Source organism: Genypterus blacodes, unplaced genomic scaffold (genome assembly GCF_046128005.1).
Source record: "Genypterus blacodes isolate CSIRO-AG114 ecotype Tasmania unplaced genomic scaffold, CSIRO-AGI_Gbla_v1 ptg000054l_1, whole genome shotgun sequence".
Classification (NCBI taxonomy): domain Eukaryota; kingdom Metazoa; phylum Chordata; class Actinopteri; order Ophidiiformes; family Ophidiidae; genus Genypterus; species Genypterus blacodes.
Window position 1 is genome coordinate 750620 of NW_027466866.1, and position 20748 is coordinate 771367.

Here is a 20748-nt window from a genome sequence, read left to right on the forward strand (position 1 = left end):
AGCTTTGAAGAGTCGCTTCCAACTTCACCACAGCTCAGAATAATGTGATTGAGAGAGGTGTGTTACAAAATCTGCCCAACTTCTAATTAATTTTGATTGGAAACAAATGAGGATGTCGCAGCATCATGAGGTATGACAGCACGTTATTCATGCACACTGAGTTTTGTTATTGATTTTACTGAGCCCTACCTGTGTGAGTTACTCTGCACCAGGCTCCCCATCTCTATGACAGATGGGGAGCCTGATGTGTTCCTGATTTCTTCTCACTTAAGGGACGTGCTTAGGCACATGCTGCTTGTTAAAACAACACCTGTCTATATCTGCTGAATGTGTGAAATATTTAAGGACTCCTGTACAAACACCTCACATCCCACATGCAACTATAATTTAACAGTTGTTGGCTCTACTTTGTACCGCTGGAATTTCATCAAGTTTGTCAGGTGATGAAGGTGAGGAAGCATGATTACACCCACAATCAATATGTAACCGCTGTCCTCTGACAAAACCATGCATCTCTTTTCAGGAACCAATACATTTTTGTGAAATGGTTAAACAAATCACTGCAATGATGCCACTTACTGTACCGTCTGTGCATGGGACAGACGGTACACCTCTTAAATGTTGACGTGGACGGTTGTGTTGGTCGATATCTCCGTGCGGTTGTGTTTAAATGTGTCCGCACAAAGCAGCTGCACCAGGTGAGGGAACAAATTTGATCTAGTTGGACTGTAATGGATTAAACCATGTAAGTGTCAAAATGCACATTATATACCTTCCAGTGATCTGAATCACCGACTCACACCTGCTTCACTTTAAATTATTCAGCACATTTCATTTGCACACCTCGCGATCACAACACAGAACCTTTCTGTCATTAATATCTTATCACACGCTGCAGTATATGAGATATTATATGAGAATTACACGCTGCAATATCACTGAGGGCTTTTGCATTGGGGATGCTCCTGGAAATTAAGCGAGTCACTGCAGGAGAATGCATACAGCTCCACCTACCCAGGCTCCATGGCACAATATATAGCAGAATACATTTCAGAAACAAGAATTTCAAAGGCTTTTTTCCCCCCTCTGTGTTGGAACACATAAAGAACGCCAGGGTCCATGGCCATGATGCCTCAGCTCACTCAACACCTTATTAAAGTCAATAAAACAAATATGCAGGGCCCAAAAATACAAACGGAATTCATAGAAAGCTTGAAAATTGTTTTCTCTACCATATAGAAATGAGAATGGAGAAGAAAAAAGCATTCCAGATGTTCTGAAGTGGACAACAAGGCAACGTGAAGTACGAGTGAAAACATCACAAATCACAGGGGGAGGATCTTCTCAAATGTGTTTGGGGCCACATGTGGAAATGATAATAATACATATTGACCAAAGCAACTTATCATTTCCTTGCATTCCAGCTCGCACGTCATAAAATCTTCTAGTTTGTCCGCACATGAATGATGGAGTAAAGCTCATTGCTGTAAATAAAGCCTTTGAATGCATCACTTGATCCATGAAGTCAATACACCCCCATGTGGAATCTAATTCTGAAATAAACCCTGAAATCTGACTGATGAATTTAACTTTCAACCTCTTTGTTTAAAGCTTAATGATTGAGATAATTCCTATTAAGCCAAAATGTTCTTAACCACTTAGATTAAATCACTTTGACACAACAAGCAGCATGAACCTTAAATCGTCTTTGCTATGTTCTGCCTGCTGCATTGTTTCAGGAACGTTTAATCTATTTACAAACACTGTCACACCGTAAGCCCACAGGCAACGGTGTCACGCTGAAGAAAGGAATTACCTTTGCGAATGACAGATAATTCCTATCAAAACATAATGATATTCTTTATTTTGAAACACACAAAGTTTCACAAATGGACCCCCCCTCTCTCCCAATGCCAGTCAAGATGTCACTGTAAGCTCTGCTCTCTTATGACTCCTGACTGCGAGACACTTTGGGGAGAATCAACAAAGGAGAACTCTTCATCATCCTGGCAGGTAGGTCTCCTCACAAATTACCTTTTCCCCTCCATTCGTCACTCAAGGGAGTTAACCTGCATCTGTAGCACAATGCTCGGGCTGCTCGCTTCTTTCCCATTCCCATTTCTCTACAGCTCAGCTCATAAAATATTGGTTCATTATGTCTTAAAAGGATGTCACCAAAGCAGAGAATTTTAAATAATGCCCACAAATGTTAGCTGACGCAAATCTAAATCTGCTGTCAGGAGGTGGGAGGAATTTAGATTTGCTTGCCTGACATTTAATAAAGTGAATTTAAAGCGATAGCCTGACACAAAAGGCATTTCTGAACGTATATCCAAACCAGTGACCTACTAAATTGCAAAGACTTTCCGAAATGAACCCTGAGTAGCTGTTGAATTGACCACAGGTTACACTATCCCTTGGTTTCATTTGCACTTGAAAGCAGGCCTGCGTCAGCCGCGTGCCAGGCTACTCTGCAACTCATTCACGCCGCGCATCCGATGATTAAGCCAATGAGAAACACTAATAAGCGGCGAGGATCACCCGGTGGACTCACCTAATTGGGTCAATCAAAGATGATCTACAGAGACTTGGAGCGGAGAGAGAGAGAGAGGGAGCCAGAGCTTTCAGTACGCCAGCAGTTTTGCAACTCTGTGCAAGGACTGTGGCAAATGAACAGGCTTGTGGACATTACGACGGGGGCCTTTGATTAAAAAGAGTCTCCCGACGCCCTGGCGATGACATATCTCGTTCTCTTTCTGTGGATCTGAAATCTCCATCTTTTAGTTAAAATGCATGTCCTCAATGTGCCTCTGATGGTGTCCCGCAAGACTTTGGATACCAGGGCCTCTTGTCTAATGCTTTGCATACTGATGGAGTAAGTGTGGAGGCGTGCAGCTGCCATTCCAGCTCTGCAGTACGCACACTGAGTCATTCCCTTTTCATTAGGCATTTTCTGGGCTCGGTTAAGATGAAATATTGCATCAGGATTTCACTCCTGCTTTTATTTTTAAAGCCACTCCTGCCACTTACAATTGACCTCCATAAAATTCACTCAGCTTGCAGGCAGAAGGGGGCCTGGTGTCACTGCATAATGAATGCAAGATGAGAGTGACGCTTGATTCAAGTATCTTATAATATATATAAATATAGATAGAGATATATAAATATCACCTTATCTACCACCAGAAGTCTAAGTGGCAACAGCAGCCCAGGTTCATAATACAGTGAATTAATACTGAAGCTGATACTACTGTATATATGAAGAGCATGTGGAATATTCCTTTACAAGAAAGATTGCATTTACAATTTCTGACATACTAACAAACAAGCGGAGTAAATTAAGAGTACTCCAAAAGAAGGGAAAGCATGAAAGAAGAGAAGATTGGAGTTTTCGTGTTGGGTTTGAGTTGAGTTAGTCTTTCACATAAACTGAAAGAGAAGAGGGGGAAATTCAAATTCAAAGGTACTTCATTAGTTACAGCCTTTATGTATAAATATTTATACATAAACAAATATTTACACATACAAATATAAATCAGACATGTTTAAATGATCTGGTTCATGAAGTTCAACAGGCCCATTTGGCTACAAGGTCACAGACAGAGAAAGGTATCGTCTAATGTGAGGTGAAGTGTGAGCTCATCTCCCAGACTGCTCCCATCTCCCATCCATCCATCCACTCCATCTCCCATCCATCCCCACTCATCCAGGCCCCTGCAGGTCACTGAGCGAGCAGCAGGCTACAGCAGAGTCGCCAGCCAATGACAACGCTGACAAACTCATTCACACCAGGCAATTTATACTTTCCAATTCATCTCAACCAGCATTTTCCTGGATTGTGGTAAGAGAGAGAACTGGGGCGCAACCATGCAAACTCCACACAATAAGGCCCTCGCTGGATTTAAACCTAAGGACCTTCTGGCTTTGAGGCGACATGCGAGTGTTCTGCCCCTGATCGCATCTTGCAAAACTGAAAAATAGACAAAAACACAAGCTATGCAATTCAATCCAGCGAGGGCCAAGTATAGAAATGTTGTGCAAATGAAGCTCTGGTGTCATCAGTAAAAAAATGACAACACAGATGGTCCTGCTGTCCACAGGGGAAACATCATAGGGACTCTACATGGTTTAAATATAGAATATTACTAGACTGATTATAATGGAAGAGTTGGGAATGGATTAATTACACCGCTGTATGAACAAAACGTGCTTTTAACCTCAGACAATGCAGCAGCGGGATATATACAGGGTCTGATTCAAACTCAAGGATGCTTCAACGAATTAGAACTGATAGTTGAGCCGACGCAAACCGACGCAGTCGTCGAGCAGCCGCATCTAAGATCTTAACTCGGCGATTGTTTGATTGCGTGTCGACATTGCATTAACAGCATTCAGAAAGCAACACTGTTTGTCCTTAAAATCACATTGGAGTCTTTACGGCTACAAAGGATACATCTGATAAGTGTTCCAACTGAAGGCAAAATCTCTCTACCATCTCTTCCAACCCCGCAGCAGCGTCTCTCACAGGCTCCACAGGCGGCTGTACGAAGCTTTTTGCAACTCGTTCTGCACTTACAATTAGGAATGATACTTCACGAACAGGTGCAGCGGTGTGGGCGTCTGCCTGTCATGTGAGGTTCTCTCAGTGTGTATACAGTAAAGTGCACTTCTCTCACTGCCGCATATGCAGGGACGATTACATAAATAACAGGATGGGGTGAGAGCGGTTCACTGCTAATTCTGCACAATTTACCCAAAGTTCACGTTCCAGTTCTGTGTGAAAAAAATCCTTTTGTCTCAGGCACAGATGTGGAAAATGGAAAACAGGCGTGAATTAACCTTTATTTAATGTTCGCAGAAAGCAACGATACTGACCCAGGTTAGGATCAGGTGAAGAGATATTACAAACCAAAGTCTCCCAAAGCAACATTTTAACAAGAGAAGTGAGTGCTGGTTGAGGTACTTCAATGTCTGCAGGTCAGAAAATACTTTTAAAAGAACTTCAAGAGAGCCTTTCAAAACTCTGTGCGTATTCCATCTTTTCTCCTCTGATACACACATCTCACTGGGAACTGAACTGAACATTTTCACATCACATTGCCTCATAAAAGAGTATTTCTATGAAGTATCACTACATCGTTTCTCAGCTCGGGAATCTCAGACAAATTGCACCGCTTCAACCCCCCAAACTGCAGTCTACTCTTCAGTCTAGTCTTCCTCTTCAGCTACTGTTCCTCCTTTGCGACTAGAAGAGAATCAAACCCTTTAACTCCATTTTCTACACACGCACAGAGGCTTATGTATGTGTAGACCGTTGAAAACAGAGCAGAATAAGTAAATCAGGTATAATTGCAGCAAGAGAATAAAGGCAGGCATCCCTATTATATTGTTATTATTATAGAATGGAATCACTAGCAAACTGAGGGAATAAAGCTTCTATCTATTAATTATCACAGGCGATTATATATGCCTTTAATGTAATATACATGCTAGATTTACAAGAGACGAACATGTAGTTGAGGAGATCGTGGGCTATGTTAACCAAAGAAACAGGTTGTAAGAGAATCGTATGTATATGGAGATAAAAGGCTTTGCTCTCTGTGTAAAAGCAGCATATTTTAAAATTCTCAGAACGATACATGAGAGGATGATGATGATGATATGTGATAGTCTGTTACTGTTATTGTTACACCGGATTATGTTTCAGGTTTGACATAGGGCAAGTTCTGTTCCTGGAAATGTGAATCTCAGATTGGTCTTTAGCGTCACAAAAGGATAATCTGACATTGAACTGACTCGCATTGGTGTCGACTCTGTTCAGTGATGATGATGAAGAACGGTGTGTTTACTCCATCAATAATGGATGATGCATGTAATGCTCGGTCTAAATGTGGACTCTCCTCAGTGCGTCTGGATCTCTATGTTGAAAAATAGTTTTGCCTCATTCGATTATTTCTACGGATATCTGAAACTTTCCGTCTCTGACCGTTTCCTCTCCTCTCGTCCCCTTATCTCCTCCAGACTTATCTCCAATCAACACAAAACAAATAATTAATGTAATATAGGAAATGAAGGGATATCAGATGTGCTTTGCTGCAGGATCAAACAGACGATCCGCTCCTCGGTTTGTCTTAGGCAAACTGCCACTCAGCTCAAAGTTGCACTCAGACTTCATTGGACCAAAGTTAAGCGTTTAGGGTTTAGGATGGATTTAGCTCTTACATGTGGTTAGGTGCAGGCAAACCCGAGGCACTCCATCACGTATGTTCCACACTCGGCCAAGACTGCAGAACTACTACAGGCCCGTTTTAGAGAATTTATTCGCGAGATGAGGAAAGAGAGAGCAGAACCTTCACCTCTCACAGCTTTGTTCAGAGTGCTTTTTCAGAGTAGCTATCTGCGCACGATCACATCCTGTTCCACTCCTGCCAGAAGGCTTACTGGGACCAGTTGGACAGGTTCCCACCCTCCAACATATGGACGCTGGATTACGGAGGTTATGCATCATAACAGGCAAGGGGGGGGAGAAGAAAAAAATCTGTTTTCTTCCAGAGGTTGTTCCATTATGAAATATTTAGCAACCTGGCAACAGAATAATGTTTAACTTACTCATTTAATATCATTCTACCTCTTTAACTCATTTATTTATGTTTAAATTTAATTTAGCTTGGTTACTCTTTTGCTTGTTATGCATGTTTTGTCATGCTGCCATTTTGTCTAAGCTTATTTATTATGGCTTGAAACACAATAAAAAAAAAAAAGAAGGCCTTGGTCAAAAAATGATAAACACTTATTTGGTAGAGCCGGTGTGTGTCTGAGTGTCTCTCTGCAGCTACACAGCCAAGCTTGCACACCAGTGATTGAACTGTCTCGACATCTGACTGCCACTGTCAGCCACGAGGCCTTTAAATTTTTAACCAAACCTTTTGTACTCCAAACCAGTAAAAAATTAATCACTGCTGGAGAGAGTTACTCTTTTCATGCTGTGGCTGCGGCCATTAATAGTGCTTTGGCTTTTGCCCGGACAGCGTGTAATTCTTTTTGACTTTGCTTTCCATTTGCCTGGAGGATGAAGCGGTTTAAATACATTTCAGCACACGGAAGCGTGGCTAACAGGTAATGTGTCTAATTGTAGGCAAGGGAGGGGCTACGCTGTAAAATATTGAAGAGCTTCCATAACCTTTGTTTCACCCTCCGTGTGTACAAGCCTCCGAAACACACACACTCACACACACACACACACACACACAGAGACACATTAACTCCATGTCCCAGCGCTCTGAGGCACAGACGATCTAGATAGAGATAACGGACGGGAACCTTCAACAGTCCTTTTGTTTTCATCTGAGGAGAAATCTCATCCATCTAAAAAGAGACGTTTACAGTATATAAACACGATTACTCAACCGCTGTATTTTGGGGGGATAGTGGTATTTTCGTTTTCCTACGTTTCGGAACGAATATTTGCACTTTTGACATTTGCCTTGCAGCTGTAGCCGTCAGCGAAACAGCTCTACTCCTGTCCTTCCTCCAATACTTATTCTTCTATTTCTTTCATTTCCTCTTTTCCCCTAATTACCTCCTCTGTTTTTCCTTCTCAAATTCCATAATTTTAATTTCCTTCCTGCCTTCCTTAATTGATTTGAAAGAGTGAGTACAGACTGTATACAATTTTCCCATTTGTTTTAACAGATACAGGTGTGTTTTTTCCCCCTAAAATCTAAATAAATGCAATCTTTTTTTGCAAGTCCTGAGGTAATGCGAGAAGAACGAGATGATCCACAAGTCATATGTTGCACCATCATTTCTACTCTTTCGGTGTGTGTGTGTGTGTGTGTGTGGGGTGGGGGTTCTGGGGGATCAGGTGCAAGTACTTGACCACGCACGAGGGGAGTCTTCCTCTCCAAGATAAATGGAGAAAACCTGGTATCAGCAGGTCATCTGTTATAAGCATTGATGATTAATGTCTTTAAAGAAGAATCACCTGTGGGACACTTTAAGCTGATCAGGAAACCACACTGCGATATGATGAATGTAGTGTCTTTTCAGTAAAAATACACATTCTGAAGCCTATGGCGTATGGAAAGACTCCTCGCTTGCCTAATGGTCTTGGCTTATGAAGATGATTGATCTTTTTGACTCGTGCTTCGAACTGGAATACATTTATAACTACACACTCAAATAAACTTTGAGTTTTAGTTCCTAATGAAGTTTGATCAACGTTGGAAGAGAACAGCTCTGTGTGTGTGTGTGTGTGTGTGTTTATTACGTTATACCATTCGGTTGAGCAACTTGTCGATTCTCCGCGCTTGGAAATTACCAAGCATTCAAAGAACCGCAATTACTTCAGGCAATCTGGTGTTGTTTCTCTTTATATAAACCACAACGGCTCATTCATTCTGGTTCCGAGTCATTCCTCAGGCTCAGTATGGCGTGACATAAACACATACATCATCCACAGGGCTCAGCCACTCTAAATACCTCTTTGGTGGTGCACCTTTGATAATGTGCAAAAAAAAAACTCCAGTATCCCCAGCAGTGTTCAGTGATCGTCAAATGAGATGCGATGCCAATTAGGAAGATTATCTCCGAAAGCTGAGAGTCTGCCGGGTTTGAAAAGTGATCGTCTGTGTGTCGATATGCAACCGGACCTGCGGACCGCGCGGTTCAAGCAGCTCTCGGTGGACACTAGTGAAGAGGAGAGGGACTCGACTTTTACAATGCCTCACCAGTGGATACCTGAAAGATAACACAAGCACCTCGTCCAACACTCACATTGCACATCCGTGAAAAACTTCCTTTTTTTTCTGAAACTCTCTCCCTCCCTCCCTCGCTCTATTCCATTTTCAAAAAAGAAGAGGAAAGAAGAAAAAATGAACAAGATGTATTGTTTGCCCATCTATTCCCATTTCTCAAAATGCCTGGCCTCCTGTTGGTTTGAGGGTTGGGGCTCTTTGACCACCGCCATGGCTGCAATTCCTCCCACACAGCAGAGAATGGCATGACATTTACCAGAGCTGCAAGGCGGTAATACATTTTTTGGAAATGGCAGCGCTGGAATATACAAGGCTGAAAGGACCCACGCTGGGGCCCACCGGGACTCCTTCACACTCGCCTGCTAAGTCCATTCAGATGGGGGCAGTAATTACAGGCATGGGGGCGAAGCTGAACTAATTCATACAAGGTGTAAAGCATTTCGCAGAGCAAATGTCGGACGGTTTACTGTTGGAACACCCGTCTGATTTAACCATAACCATTATGAGATGTTTGTGACGGGGCCGCTGATTTACAGTAACCACAGTGACCTCATTGTTCAAAGTGATCAATCTCAGAACGACTCCATCACCGGGGCTTTAATTTGAAGTGATTGATGATACACGCATATTCGCATGTAACACCATGGATGTATGGAAGTTAATCATCGCCTCCGCTGACGTACATATCTCCATATACACAGCTGTTGATGTCATACACTACATACCTATGGATCGCCAACCCTCTAAATTCATAACATCGCCTGATTTTGGATCCCGTCGATGCACCGCACAACTCCAACTTCAACTCAGGGCAACAAAACAAGCACCATAACTTTTCCTTTTTCCCCAGATCAGCGACGCTACAAAGTGCAAAGTGTGAGCTGCAATCAGGCCTGCGATTGTTTGGAGTCACGCACACACACATACACGCACAAAACTATTGCATTTGCCTAACACTGAAGTTTATTTATTTCCATCGATAGACGTTTTTCTGTGAAAATATTGCTGTTGGAAGACCGCTGGGAGCAATAACCTTCAGCTCCGAGGCCATATTTTGTGCTTTTAATTGGATGACTTCACAGCAGCATTTGGAGAGGTCTCTGTTGCAAAACAAAGGAGAAACTAAGAATACCACTGCCCTTTCATTATTCCCATAAACACCACAATTGCTCTACAGTGACATGAGAACTTTTGTAAACTCTGTGAATACCATAAAGATGCTTATTAACTGTAGTTAGAAGTTGAAACTTGTTACGAAACTGATTTTGCTCCTTTGTCACCTGGAGTTTGCCTCCATATCTGTTTGTCAGTTCATTTTTTCTCTAAGCAATTTCAGATGCGTGAGACAGGAACCAAAGGCATCATCTCAGTAGGGTGGCACTGAAGCAGTCATAATCAAAATCACATCTCAGCATCTTTGATATGAAAGCTGACCCCCCTGTGTACATGGAAATCAATCTCTTTGACTGGCACTGAGCTTCTTCTTCATTACATGAGTTTAAAAACAGCACATTATTCTCCGAAGGACCTTCTCTCCATCGCAAGCTACACTTGTCTCGCTATTTCATCTCAAGCAGTTTAAATATACTTATATCTGTGAAAAGCAGCAGCTTGCAATCTGTTCTTTTTCAGGTAAAAATCTCGGTGACATTTATGTGTTGATAAAATGCATTCATTGCAAAGGTCAGCGAAGAAGTGCAAAGGGTCTGTGGGTGTGTGTGGTGTGAGAGCGGTGAAGAATCAAATGAAAGACAAACATGCACGAGAGACACGGCAAGCTGAATCGCTCACAAACTACTCTTTTACCAATTTCACAATTTTGGGATCTTTGATAAAAAGGCTTTTTATACAGCATTATACATTTCAACCCTCTCACATTGTTGCCGCTGGTTACCATTTTCAGTCACAGAAGCAACCAGCTGGCTAATTTAATCACTGACTTCTTTTGCACAAAATCCAGAAAGTCATCATCTGAACAATACTGGAAATGAGAGCCAAAGCTATCCCTGACACCCATCTGCTGACAAATCTACTCCTATCAGGTTTATTCAGTGGAGGTGTTGTCCATGCTAAGTTATGCAGTTAATGGATACAGTATAGAATTTCAGGTTCCTGTTGTTGCGGCGGGTATAGCCCTTTAAAAGCCACCATGAGCTAGTTATTCAGCACTGATCCTCTTCCTGGCTGTAATGAATCTTACCGTGGGGTTTCTGTGAAAAAAGAACCCAAAGAGTGACAGCTTCAAAAGAGAATAGAGGACAAAAATCCTCATTTTGTCTCAACACCAGCATCGGTGTATCAGTAAACCCCGGAGAGCATGTCAGTGAAATAGAAGCCAAACAGTAAATATTAAATGATGTAATGCTGACGGATAGTAGATACCCATCAGTAAAAGGGACTGACTGCACTGATGAAGTACATCCCTGTAATTGCGTGTGCGGAGTGTGTTTTCTAGAATTGCGTTCCATTTAAACTTTTCATTCCATTGTCAAATTTGAAGGCTTTGACACGCCGATACACACCAAGACACTGCAACCTTTCAAATACCAGCTGAGCCATTCCGTTCTGAAATCTACGAGAAGTACATGTGGAGAGCTGCGGAATGAGATAATCCATAAAAACACATTAAACGTTAATAGATTTTAATGATTGATGCAAACATAATTGGACTGTCAGAAATGAGAAAGTGTGTAAGAGCGGCGCTATTGGAATGTAATAGGTGATCTGTGGCGAGGATTCCATGAAATTACAGCAAATTTGATGCAAATAAGACTTGCAAATACTAAAACCTTCAAAGGAAAAAAACTCCAAGCGCAATCAAGAGCGATTCTTTGTATTTTACCAAGGAGCAATTACATGAAAAATGAAAGATGGATTGACGGGTGGATGATATGACGTGGAAATAGAAATGTTAGCCTTTTTCAGTCCGACGCAGGAAAAAATGCCTTTGAAGGAAGATGATTTCACTGTCAACTACACCTGGTGACTACTGTAGAGCACTCAAACACATAAAAACACTATAACTATAAAAACACAACAATAAAGACATAAATCAGCTGCTTAAGCGCCACGTGTCTTCTTACACGCCCAGCAAACACAGTTATTACCACTGTAAACTCAGACTAACGGTTGCTGTGATTAATGCTTCTGCAGGGATATTTCCCCATGAAGAAATGTGTGAAACAAACAGGTACAAAGCTCGTTTGGCCACAATAACCTGAGGAGCATCGATTGCAGATCAGCAGTCGTGGCCTTCGACTGACTATTGACTGTGTCCTTGACAGCAAAGAGCGGACGCAGGACCGGATTCACCGTATCGCTGGAGAGCCAAGGCCGAATCAATTATCAGCTCTCCAGTATTTAAATTAGCCTCGCTCCCTTGTCATTTGAATACAATAAATAGGTCAGTGGAAACTAAATAGATTCAGCCTCTCCCAGGGGGGTTTGTTGAGAAGGTTTACATTTGATCATTAGACAAGAGGCCTTGGTCATCACTAAGAGCACATATAGACATTCTGAAGCAATTAACTTTACAATTCAATCTGGTGACGATTTAATTCAGGCCTAAGAATGTTAAGGTTTGATCTTTGACTTCGATGAAGGATTAGACAACAATCAAAACTCATCGTGTGTCATTGTTCATCCTTTATAACGCCTTTGCTATTAATGCAAAACAAGAACAATGGGAGACAAACCTGACCTGCACGAGTCCTCCTAAAACTTTGAAAATGCCCCAGAAACAGCTTAGATGTGCATGTATACCTAATAAGTATTAACTGTCAATCACAGAGCAAATTGCCTCCTTGAATGTATTACCATGCTCGTCACATCGCGCCTCTCGTACTGTACAGTAACACTGCAGAGCGGAGCTGCAGGATACCTTGGGGTGTCCTACTTTATAAAACAATTTGAAACTTATATGCATGGAAAGAAGCTGCAGAATGGCAAATGTCCTTACGTGACAACAAAAATGGAAAACAATGCCGTGGCAAAGAAAATCTGGTTGAAAAAGGCAGTAGGAGCTCCGTTGCCTTGAGTTGATCGTATTTTTTTCTGTGGCGATACTCATGGGGAAATCAAGATTTGCCTCCAGGTATGTAACCAAAGATTATTCCACCCCAACATATCTGTAACAAGTGTAAATTGAGAGAGAACGCTGCTGATTTGGAGAAGGGAGCCAACAGAGACTTGGTGCTATTGACTCATGCCTCTCTATATCTAAATTGAGCTAATGACTTCTACATGAACCTGTAATGTGTAACGGGCAGCTAGCAGATGGTCTGATGGAAATTGATGATGGCTTAGGAGTCATTAGTAACGATACTGTCTGGCAGCCGACTGACCGAAGAGCGGGAGGATCTGCTGCGTTGGCCCTCTGCAAGGAACCACATGTGGCAGGTTCCTACTGTGGAAATCTATGCATTAAGGCAGCAGCCTGACATAATTGGCTGGTATGATTGCTCAAAGGCTCAGATATGACCGGTGCTTTGTTCTATTTCACAAAATGCCAAAACTACTTGGCCTCGATGTGATTGAGCCACAGGGCGACCTTGGAAAAAGAACAGGAACAGCCAAGGAAATTTCAGTAACGTCTGTCAAGGTTAAGCTGTATTGATCGTAGCTCCTTCACAATAAAGGAGGGGAAGCTTTTAATGTGAAGCAGCAGCAGGAAGTGAGGTTTTGTACAAGCACTAAAAGGAAACTACATAATCTGATCTTTAAAATGACCACAAATGTTGATTACCAATACGTTTGCCTCAATTTACCGTATATATCACACACACACACACACACACACACACACACACACACACACAGACACACACACACACACACACACACACACACACACACACACACACACACACACACACACACACACACACACACACACACACACACACACACACACACACACACACACACACACACACACACACACACACACACACACACACACACACACACACACACACACACACACACACACACACACACACACACACACACACACACACACACACACACACACACACACACACACACACACACATCAAATACCTGCAGAAAGAAAGTTTGTCTGGACTCCACAGCAGAACTAGTTTGTCTATAAACAGCAACAATTAGTTTTACAGTTGAGCTGATCACAGATTTGTTGTTATGTTGTCTTGACTGTTTAAACACTTCATTTAATGTTATGGCGCCATTCAAGATACATTTGGTTGAGGGACTTTATGGCCCACTAAGCAAACAATCGTTTAAACTCAATTAACACTATCAAATGGCGCCGTGGAAAACAATGGCTTTAAAGGTTTGTTTTAGTGCCGTCCTGACCTACTGTATGTGCAGCCACTACATCCAGCACGGTGTGTATGTTCATAGGTAAACGCTTTAAGTACATCCACTGTGAATGAAATGGAATCATTAGCTCAAAGCTCTTGAAAATGAGGAATAGACAATAATGGGATGAATCCGCCGCGCTTCCACCCATCAGAGAATTTCATAATTAGCAATTAGCGCTGGCTGTATTATGGTCAACGCGACTTCAATCTGACTGAAGTGTCGACACTCGCGTCGCTATCCTGAGGCTTTACAAACAAACTATCCCCCTACATTCAGACGTGATTAATGTCTGTGGCAGCAAAGGGCTGCAGTGGCAGATTAGGCGTGATTATGAGTGGGCTCATTTATTTTCAACATGTCATTATCTTTTACAACATTGATTAAGCAAATGGCCAGCGTGTTTACGACTATGATTGTAAGCGTCTGAACGGAGCAGTTACAAAAAATTAAATAAAAAAATAAAACGCCGACCATGAGAAACGGAAAGTATAAAAGAAAATTTGCTTAATGCACCAAAATGGTGTTAAATTCAATCACTACGTGTCATTTAAAAGGATTTTGTCACCAAATTAGACAGCGGCTTGGATATTAACTGAATACAAATCACACAAATATAACTTCTTACTCATTTAATGATTAACAGCCCAACCAGAAAAGTATAACCGCTGAATATTCCCCTTTTAAAAAGAGTAAACATGCTGGAAACGTTGCACACGTCCCTCTATTTATCATTCTTACCTTTCCCTGCTCATTACGCCCATGACCCAACAACATCATAATCAAACATCTTGTATCCTGCCCTCATTAATTCCGATGTATTCACGTTGTCTCCCAAAAGTTAATTATGAAAACAAAAATGTCGAACATTTCTCCCTGCTGTATTACGATGTGTATCGTCATTCCACCGTCCCCGAAAAACTCTGATGAGCCTGTTGAGGAAATGTGAATAATTGATAACTGTTTTCCGATGACTTGATTGTCACAAACCAAGACAAACAGAAATGGAATAGAGTCATGAAATATTCACTATTAGCCTGAAAATACAAATTAATTCCAAAGTCACTTTTTACATGGATGCAGGTGTCCTCATTCTGACAAGATCACTTCAGCGTAGAGGGGGCAAAGAAGTACAAGACGGCAAATAACTGGATGAATGACTCATGTTGCCGTCTTCTATTTGATTCATATACTTATTTTCACTTCTTTATCGAGCGATATCCATCACAGCTGAGGGATATTGACCCGTAACATCAAGCCTGTCATGTTTCTCTAATTAGCTGCAGCAAATAATTGTGACAAAGAGGCCTTTGGGGTCACGGTTTAACCATCAACCTTCACTTTCCTCCTCGCATTACAGATTTGACTGTCTTGACTTTGGTGTTGATTTAACAGCTTCATCAAGTGAGCGCTTCACACCGACGCCTGGAACAGAAACAGGAGGGACATTTCACCTTTTTAACAACAAAGTTATCTCTGTATCAAACGGAGCTACACACTTTTAATGAGCTAAACTCTACACTTACACGGTGGCTCATCTAAAAGGAATTTCCTGTGACTTCATTTATTTATGTAAAAAAAAAAAGGGGGGGGATTTGAAATTATGCTAATTAGATTCCCGTATAGCGTCGTTATACTGTGTGTGTGTGTGTGTGTGTGTGTGTGTGTGTGTGTGTGTGTGTGTGTGTGTGTGTGTGTGCATGTGTGTGCATGTGTGTGTGTGACTTGCACTGAAAATAACACAAGTCAAAACTCTTCTCCTTACATCATGAAGACTTGGTGCCATCTACTGTTAATACCACGATCACATTGCTTGTTATGCATCTGATAAACAATTCAGGATTTGGGATCTCAGGTTTCAATTTTAATATCACAAACTAACAATCTATTTTTCCTCCAAAAACACTGTTGTGAGAAATCTTTCTTACATCTGAATCACTGCATGTTACGCAAGTGCTGTTATTTTTTCTTATACTACAAAACAAATCAGAATTTTTCTCATTTCTTCTGATTGTAAAAAACATGAATAATATGAGGAAAATTCTACCCTCATGCCTCAAATATGAATAGAATTGGATGAAGAAAGCAAACAAAAAAGCCCAAATACATTTATTCTGTATGACTCAGACATTTTTCTATTTTAAATGAATGTGATTTTCATACTTCTGGCTTGTTATGATCCCATTGCAGTGCAGCATTACAGCGCAGCACAGTGCTATGAGCTCAAAGCAGCACAACTCTACTGTAGAAAGAAAATTATTATTTTTTCAACAAATAATACTCCCTCTGAATTTCAATATGGCGCTTCTTTCAATGAATGTGCATCGCTACCACTGACAAGTTGGATTGTGGGAGTAAGGTATTCATTAGCATATCAGTGACACAGATTAACATACATTAACATACATTAAGGCTGAATTAATCATGGAATGTAGTAGAACTTGGAGCGGCATCTGAAAACGTGCTGCTGTGAAGTCGATTCAACGGAGGAGGCTGGTCGTTCTCTCGCATAGTAATCGCATGCAGCTGAAGCTCATACACAATGTACAGCTCCGGCCTGTGATATGTGGCGCTCAGCTACAGCTCCTCCATTGATTTTTTTTCTTCTTCATATTCTGCATCTTCTACGTCCTTGTGTTGGTCCACTCAGTAGTGACGGATTAAGTTGTAAAATACTTGTAATGTAATTTGCGCTCTTTGATTAATGATGCTGCTGTACGCTACAATATGGCCGATACTGCTATTGAAAATGAAGAATCGCAGCTTCAAAATACAGAAATGTCTTTTATCCGAACATGTTGTGCCAGAAGGTAAGATGTGAGTTCCAACAAAATCATCAAAGCTAAAGGAACATCAGAATATTTTGGATTGCTTGATGAAATGAGGATACTAGACGAGTCTGGAGCTACTTTTAGTTCAGATTAATAAAAATGTCCGTCATTTAGTGCCGAACTTCTCAACCCCAGCCTGATGTGCGTACAGGGAGATTTAAGACTATTAATATTTGTTTAATATATTTTTAATACAACCAAATTCGCCGGTTTGAAATATATCCCCAATTATACAGAATCCAATTTGAGCTCCCTCAGTGCTCCTGAAAATAGAATCCAACCATATGCCTCTAATTCACATTAAAAAAAAAACGACAATTCTCTTACTGCTGCGGTCATGAGAATTTCGAGAGTCTGGTTTGGTGAAGTGCTGATAGAAAAATATTTTCTTTATTAGCTGAACTTCCCCCGGGGAGCAGAAATCACAAACCAAAAATTTCCAATGCTCCTCCCATCCTCCCTGAGGGCAGAGAAGTTATAAGCACTGAATGAGGACATGTATTTTATGAATAACATATCAATCAAGCAAATATCACTCCTGCGACAAGAAATCCAAACCCCTCTCAGGTAACGCGCAGCCAAAATGAATTGATAAATAAAGTGAGGGAGTCTCAAAGTGGGGGGATTAAAATAACACATCAAATGTCAGTGATTCCTTTATCTGCATTTTGGTCATGGCTACTTTGGTGCTTTGCTATCTCTGAGGAACACACAGCAGGGGTTCTATCTAGGCACAAACACAGATGGTGCCTTGGGCCCAGGTAGCACATTATGGTGCGACGCTCTGAGAGATGAACACTAAGCAGATAAAGCCATTCCTCCCCATACTCGTCATTAACTCCTGGCTGCCAGGCACATTATTATAGGCCTTATTGAGGCAAGGCCATATCATTGGTAGTATTACTCAGGTCCTGACCGCCTGTTCCACCCAGTTAAGAGTAATATGAATAGTCCCCTTCTAAACACTACTTAAACAGCCCTCAAAGTGCTCTTAAAATTGTAATGTAATGAAAGCACCATGCATGAAACTGGAATGCGAGAGCCCGAGTGGCTGGTACCGGTTGAAAAGGGGCCATTTATAAAAAGCACACTGCACGACGTGATGGACAGCTTCTTCTCCATGTCGCAACACGGGAAAGGAGCTGACGACTTGAATTATACGGTTATTACGCCCGTCCACTCTGCTTCTATGGACCGGCTGACACCTCCACAATAAACATGACCCATCACATATTGTGCTTTTAGCCGGTCCAGAGCAGGGGTATAATGAGGAGCACGGCTATTTGACCGTATTCTCAGAGTGTAACTGTAGGTGAGGGGGAGGAGGGGCTCTCAAGAATTCTCTCTTTTTTTTTTTAATTCTCCGACAGAGAGTTTGAGTCAAAGCACAGCAACACGGTAAGAGTGATGTATTGTTTTAACTTCAGGAGATGTCAGGGTTATGTATGAATCAGTCAAAACAGTTTAGCCGGATTCCACTCCTACTGTTGTAATCAGCGCAGAGTTACACACAAGCGCTGCTCCGTGCCAGCAGGGTTCACAATCGCTTCTGCAGTGAAGGAATACAACACTTTAATAGCGAACGAGACGAGCCAACGGCAAGCAGGCGGAACCTCCGTGTCACTGTACATGCATCAATACTTAGACTTTGTTAAATTCTCTTCCAGCTTTTTCCGGATATTTTAAGGCTTAAAAGAGTTTTACGTCGCTGTACTCCATCAATTTCTCTGGATGTGAGACGAATCAACATAAGAGAGGACTAACTTTCAGCTAAACCACTCGGGTAAAACACATTTAAGAGTGGACAGTAGTCCTTCTAAATCTGTTTCATGCTTAGTAAATAATTCAGGAGCTGTGGTGTAATTGCAGTTTTTTAAAAATCATTTATTTCTAATAATTGATGACCTGGAGGGCCGTGTGTCGCTGGTAGCCAGGTGGATTCAAACCCCACTGCTCCCTGGTGTCCTGCAGTATTACGCCATTATGTATTATAAGTACCCACAAGCAGGAAGGAATTACTTATGAAGACATTTTCACATTACAAACCCAATAGATCAAAACCAAACGGCGAAAGGTTGACAATTATTGTTGAAACATGCTGATATGTAGCAATGTGCAAACAAGCAGCAGAGGAGAAGGTTCTGGTTTTGTATTTTTATGATTCGTCAAATATTCAATAAGCATTAGCTCAAGATTTAATTATAAATAAAGACGTATTGTATTTATTGTGCCAATATCTTACTGTGGACCAACCTTGTTCTTATTTCATAGTAAACAAGTCCCTGGAGTAAAGCAGTATACACACACCCACACACTGCTAAAATGAAGATCTGAGATATTGAATACTGAAGTACTTTGACAGTTGCACTCATTTAGTGAATTTACTACAGCTGTAAAGTTTGGATTAAGCGGCTTCATTATTTTTTTTTCCCCCTTTCAAGAGTTTCACAATCACTGTTTATATTCAGGGCAGATAAAATGCTTTAACCACGTCAACACTAACTCCAACGCATCCTGAAACACTGTGAAATGTGCCTTTTGGTATCTAACCTGACGTGTGCATGTCTAACACGGTAGACGGAGTCTGCCGTGTTTGAGGAACTCCACTTCCTTAGGGGAACGATTTATACATCACACAATGCCGGAATCAGGAGAAGACCTGACAGCTTCGTCGAAATGGGAACGTCTGATATCTGACTGAGGCTTTTATGGCAGCTTTCTGGTTGTGTGTTTGAGTGGTGTGGTTTGGGCCAGGGAATAGTGAGACCTTGGAGAGACTGGATACAGACATTTTGTTGATGTTCCATTGGTTCTCAGAGACGGTCTGTTTGACATTTTGACACCATTTCTTTTAGTTTTGTCTATTTCCACCACTGGCTTGTCAGTCTAAATAAGTTACACGCTGGAATCTCAAATCAGAATGTGTGAGAAGGTTGGCTTAAATGTGTGTGAAGGTCCCGCAGATCATTAGAGCATCAACCCGCAATTATATCTAAAATATTCCCCAAATAAATGATTGTTTTTTTCCATTATACACATGTTAACATAATACAATGAAACACTCATCTCCCAACATCTAATTGCAGTAAAACGTCGATAAAAACCTATGATGACCCGAGAAGGTTGAACGTTCCACATGATTAAACACTCCCACAAATCCTTACGGGTGACAGAGGACAGGACTGATAGTCACACATGCACACACACGCACGCACACGCACGCACACGCACGCACACGCACGCACACACACTGAGACCGTATGTAAGCCCACCATTCTAGCGCATGTAACAAAGAGGCCATCCAGCAGCACCGCATGGCATTGAGATGACAGCCCCGGCCGTGCATTGTTTGGCATGTCAAACGACGGTACAGCAAGTATCTCTTTAGCTCCTAGAGGTCACGGCGGATGGATGCACCACTAATCTCTGACACTCGTCTCGGGATGGAGAGAAATCAACACAGACTGGGGCTTTAGATAACTTTGCTATCCAACAGTGACCTCAAAGGGGAAGACATCTCTGAGCCCACTGGGCTGTGTCAACCAAATCCTTCTTACTGCTTGGAGACTTCAGACAAGAAGACGTTACCACCATCCCACAAGGATAAATCCCAGCTAAGAAAAGACTATATATTAATCTGATATTGTCTTTTTATTGTTTGGGGAATAATGCACCAGGAAGCAATGATTGATCGGAAAGGCTTGAGAGATTTCATATTGTCAAATCGGACCATTTAGAAGATCTGTGGATGTTTCTCCTGGGGCGTGATCTCACAATGCCAAAGAACAAAAAGTGTCATCATGTACAAGTGTTCCCAGTGT